Below are 5,600 nucleotides of genomic sequence, written 5' to 3'. Positions count from 1 at the left end.
CAATATTGCTAGAAACATACAAACATCAATTTTCCATAAATGCCATTGTAAGGAGATATAATATAAACTAAACAAAACTTTTATTTCTTTATTAAAATGAGGAAAAATATTCCTTACAATGCATCTTCAAATGAAAACTATGATATTACATATTTCCTAGCAATCTTTCATAACTTTTAAGTAGTAGCTCAAAAATCCGATCCTCGAACCATGCGATAGAAATCCATCTTCGTGATCAGATTCAGCACACTCTTATTTTAACCTTCCTTTTGCTCGATCCTGCTAAACATCAAGATGCAACCTAGTCACATCATGTAATAAGAATCAACAATTAGGAATTTTAACAAAGTTAGATAGTGGACTTACCTGAAGCCGAGTCAAACATTTTGTCTCTACTTGCTTTCAAACATTTCAGGTATTCAGGGCAGCTTCGCTTCCAATGTCCCTTCTCATGACAATAAAAACATATAGACTCTTTGGGAATGGTACATGAGACAATCACAGACTTAGACTTTCCCTTTACCTTTTGGTCAACCGGGTTGACCAAGGCCGATCCCTTTTCATTGGGACGAGAAAGCTTTTCTGGACTTCCAATGTTACCATTGTCCATGTCCATGGAAGTTTGAGAAATAGAGTTTCCATCAATATTTGCTCGACCATTGCGCCAAATCATTGCTGATTCAGCAGCAACAAGCAAATAAGAAAGATCTATTAGGGTTATGTCGGGATCTGTCATATGGTAGTCTTTAATAAACTCACTATATGACTCAGGAAGTGACTGAAGAACCCAGTCAACAGCGAACTTCCTTGACATAACACCACCCAACATTCTCAACCTGTCTATGTGTGACTTCATTCCTAAGACATGAGTGCACACAGGTCTTCCATCTTTATGTTTCATTTCTAGTAGAGCTTGAGTGACCTTGAACCTTTCAAGTCTTCGGGCTTGTGGGTCAGGGAGAATAAATGGAGGAGGTGGAGGGAGTGAAGCATGATGTTGAGGGACATCATCTTCAAGAGGAAAGCTTGTTCCAAGCGATTTGGGAAGATCATAGTTGTCTGAACCAGACATCTACAATGGGAGAAAATCAAGTTAGTTGATTCAAGTCCTTAATATAACACCCAATATGAAATATTAAGGCTAGGACCCAACACAATATTTTATAACTTGGAAGAGGGATGCCGTAATCCAAGCTATAAAATATTTGAAGGTAGGAGAATGACGATTCACCAATTTCCACCATGAAAAACGAAATAATTTATTAGGTTTTAATTGGATTTGAAACTCCTAGATCTTTTGAGATTCATTGAAATTTTCAATGGCATGTTTCAATCTCGATTGTGCCCTCTCAAGTTTTGTGACTGGGATGCCGAGGATCACAAAACAAGGTGTGAATAACCATGCAAACTCACTAGGTACCCTTAATATTATCACCTAATCGATGTGCCGGTTAACCACACACGCTCCACCGATCTATGATAAACATTAAGTCACCCTTCGTGATCCTTACTAGTCCAAGTTAGTGTGCCGGTTAACCACACACGCTCCACCAACGACTTGGTAAGGTACAAAGTGTGAATTTCATGGGTTAGCACCATATTCACATTTTCCTAAAGTAACTAAGATTGGGAATTAAAAATTTTAGTTACTTTATAATAATCATTATACTTTTAATGAGGATTTAAAGTCATTGTCCTACCCGTTCGGCTAACGACCCTCCACCGATCAAGGAAGCGGTGGGTGAGAATGGACACCCATTAAGTTGCCATTTTATAGGCAACAACCTTATACCCCCCTTATAGACCGGCTTCGTGAATGAGGCCTACTAACGGTAAAACGACTTGATCTTATACATATATATATATAATAATTAACCATTAATGTTATAAATAGTATAAGGATTGAATTTTAACTTTTAAAACTCTAAGGGTTTGGAATTAAAGTTTATTAAAGTGTGTGAAACTTTACAAATTCCAAAACTTGAGGGCAAGTTTTGTAACTCTCCAAAACTTTTCATTTCATAACTTATGAATTAAAGGTTCATAAAAATGAAGACTCTTCATTTTATGTAACTTATGTGTTTTAAGTGTGTGTTTAAAAGAAGTGACCTTTGGATATCCATAACTTGAGGACAAATTATGGACTCCATTAAAACACATAAATGATCAAGAATTAATCCTAAACAATTCAGCAAATAATTCCTATCATCTTCTAAATTCATAAGAACATGAACATGATCATCAAAGTTTCAAGAATTATATGAACACATACAAATCATGAAATTTTGATATAAGCTATTGTAAATGGATTAGAACTACCATTACACCAACTAAAACAAGTTTTAAAACACCAAAACAGTTTAGGGTAATGTTTCTAGTCCATTTCCAGCAGCAAAAGTCGAAAATCTGCATTCTGAGGCTCCTACTCGCCGAGTGCACGAACCTACTCGGCGAGTAGGATGAGTTTACACATGAACTCGGCGAGTCCCCCCATGGACTCGGCGAGTTCATCAGTCAGATAGCAAAAAATCGACTTTTTATCACTATTTTGCATCAAGTATCAAACAAACAAACCTGGCTCTGATACCACTGTTGGGTTTTGAGCATTCTAACACTTCCTAAGTGTACATGCAACCCTATTAAACCTTGGATCTATGTTTGTCTAAGATACATGCAAAATATTATTTTCCAAGGTTTATAACCTATCTAGCATGGCATGGAGAACTTTTAAACATAAAAGAACTAGATGAATTACATACCTTTTGTTGATTGTTGATTCCTTGGAGTTTGAGAGCCAAGCACCAATAATGTGAATGCCTCAAATGGAAATCACAAATCACCACAAACTTGGAAAATGTATGAGAGAGTATACTAACTCTTGATTTTGGCCACCACACTTACACACACACTTAGGGTCTTTTTCATGCAACATAAGCTTGTTTATATAGTGTACATGGTTAGGGTGAAACCCTAATAACCCATGTCTTTTCCTCTTCCAAGGATCCATGGGTTAAAAGCTCTATGGATCATCCATGGACTTCCATATAAGCTTAGCCCATTAACAAATGAGCATTAGCCCACACCATATAAATACAATAGCCCATGATTTAATTAGTCTTCTTTTTAATCACTAAATCAATTCATAATTAATTCAAGATTAAAACTAATTAAATAACATGACTTTATATTAATATATTATAACTTATAATATATTAATAAATCGTAAGTATACAATTCTCATAAAATTATCCATAAACAGTTTGGGTGAAGTGCAACCCAAATGGACCATGCCGGGTCGGGTCAAGTATATACCAAATAAGTTATGGACTTAGACACCTTATCCAACAAGAACTCCAACATCGAAGCATACATATCCAGGTTTAGCGAGCTATCCCTTCTGTGTCCGGGTATGATCACCTCAGAAGGGAAAAAGATTGAGAGGTTCATCTGGGGATTGACTGCACCTATCCAAGGGAATGTCATTGCGGCAAACCCCGAGACGTTTGATAGCGCCAAAAGATTGGCCAAGAAACTGTATGATCATGGCAACAAGAAGAGTGTTAAGATCGTGGAAGCGGATGTCAAGAAGGAAGAAGAGAAAAAGAAAGGAAAGAGTAACAAGAGAAGAGGTAAACAGAACTCAGAGTCATTTAAGAAGCAACAGACAGTGACTGTCCATGCAGCAACCCATGCTACCCCAACACCACATGCTCCAGCCTCATCCACGCCGAATACTCCGAGGCAGTACACAAGGAATCTTCCCAAGTGTAACAAGTGTAACTACCATCACCTCGGGGAATGCATAGAGATGATGTGCACAAGATGCAACCGGAAGGGCCATACCGCAAAATATTGTAAGGCCCAGTTTCCACAAAACCAGATGCACAACAACAACAACAACAACAACAACAACAACAACAACACCAAGGACGGAGCCAATTATACCTGTTATGGGTGCAGGAAGAATGGACATTTCAGACAAAATTGTCCCAATGCAAACACCCAGGCGACAGGAGCAGCAGGAAGAGTGCTGACTATGGGGCAAGGAGAAACGGTTCAGGATCCCGCTGTCGTCACCGGTACGTTTCTCCTTAACCACTCATATGCATGCATCCTGTTTGATACCGGAGCAGAGCGAAGCTTTGTGAGTAACAAATTCAAACACTTGCTAAAAAAACAACCCCAAAGGCTTAATGAAACCTTTACGGTGGAAATGGCTAATGGGAAAACAGAATCAGCTGGGGAAATCTATGTAGGATGTACCCTAACTTTAAATCAGCATACCTTTCAAATAAACTTGATGCCTGTAACTATTAGGAGTTTTGATGTGATTATCGGCATGGACTGGTTAAGCCCCCATCATGCCGAAATTTTGTGTCGCGAGAAGGCCGTTCGCCTTCATCTCCCTAACCACGAAACCCTAATTATATACGGAGACAAACCTAGTACGAACCTTCGTCTTATCTCTTGCATTAAGGCACAAAAGTGTCTTCAAAAGAAGGACTTGGCATTTCTGGCACACATAGTGGATAAGTCCAAGGAAGAGGTCAATATTCGAGACATCCCAGTGGCTTGCGACTTCCCGGAAGTCTATCCCGAAGATCTTCCGGGGATACCCCCGGAAAGACAAGTCGAGTTCCGAATTGACCTGGTACCGGGAGCTACGCCAATGGACAAATCACCCTATAGGTTGGCTCCTGCGGAGATGCAAGAACTGTCAAGCCAACTCAACGAGCTCTTGAGTAAAGGATTCATCCGACCTAGCTTGTCACCCTGGGGAGCTCCGGTCCTTTTTGTTAAGAAGAAGGACGGATCCTTTAGGATGTGTATCGATTATAGAGAGTTGAATAAGCTCACTATCAAGAATCGCTACCCACTTCCACGAATCAATGACCTGTTCGACCAGCTCCAGGGAGCAAATTATTTCTCTAAGATAGATCTACGGTCCGGCTACCACCAGCTCAAGGTCCGGGAAGAGGATATCCCCAAAACCGCTTTCCGAACCCGCTATGGACATTATGAATTCGTTGTGATGCCCTTCGGTCTAACGAATTCCCCTGCCGCATTCATGGACCTAATGAATCGAGTCAGCCGACCATTCCTCGACAACTTTGTCATCGTTTTCATCTACGATATTCTAGTCTATTCTCGAAGCGAAGAGGAGCACGGCCGACATCTCCGGCAAATCCTGGAAACCCTACGAACTGAAAAGTTATACGCAACACTCTCTAAATGCGAGTTCTGGCTCCGTAGCGTAAACTTTTTAGGTCATGTTGTCAGCCAAGAAGGGATACATGTGGACCCCTCTAAGATCAAAGCCATTAAAGGGTGGGCAGTCCCAGCGACACCCACAAAAATTCGTCAATTTTTAGGTCTCGCAGGCTATTACAGGAGATTTATTCAGAACTTCTCCAAAACAGCCAAGCCACTTACCATGCTTACACAGAAGGGTGTACCATTTAAATGGACATAAAAGCAGGAGGTTGCCTTCCGAACTCTGAAGCAAGCTCTCTGTAGTGCACCGATATTATCACTACCAGAGGGAACAAAGGACTTCGTAGTTTACTGCGATGCTTCGAATCAGGGTTTAGGCTGTGTAC

Source organism: Lactuca virosa, chromosome 3 (assembly GCF_052849685.1).
Source record: "Lactuca virosa cultivar CGN04683 chromosome 3, Lactuca_virosa_CGN04683_v6, whole genome shotgun sequence".
Lineage (NCBI taxonomy): Eukaryota > Viridiplantae > Streptophyta > Magnoliopsida > Asterales > Asteraceae > Lactuca > Lactuca virosa.
The sequence above is the reverse complement of the archived record's forward strand: the minus strand, read 5'-3'. Positions refer to the sequence as shown.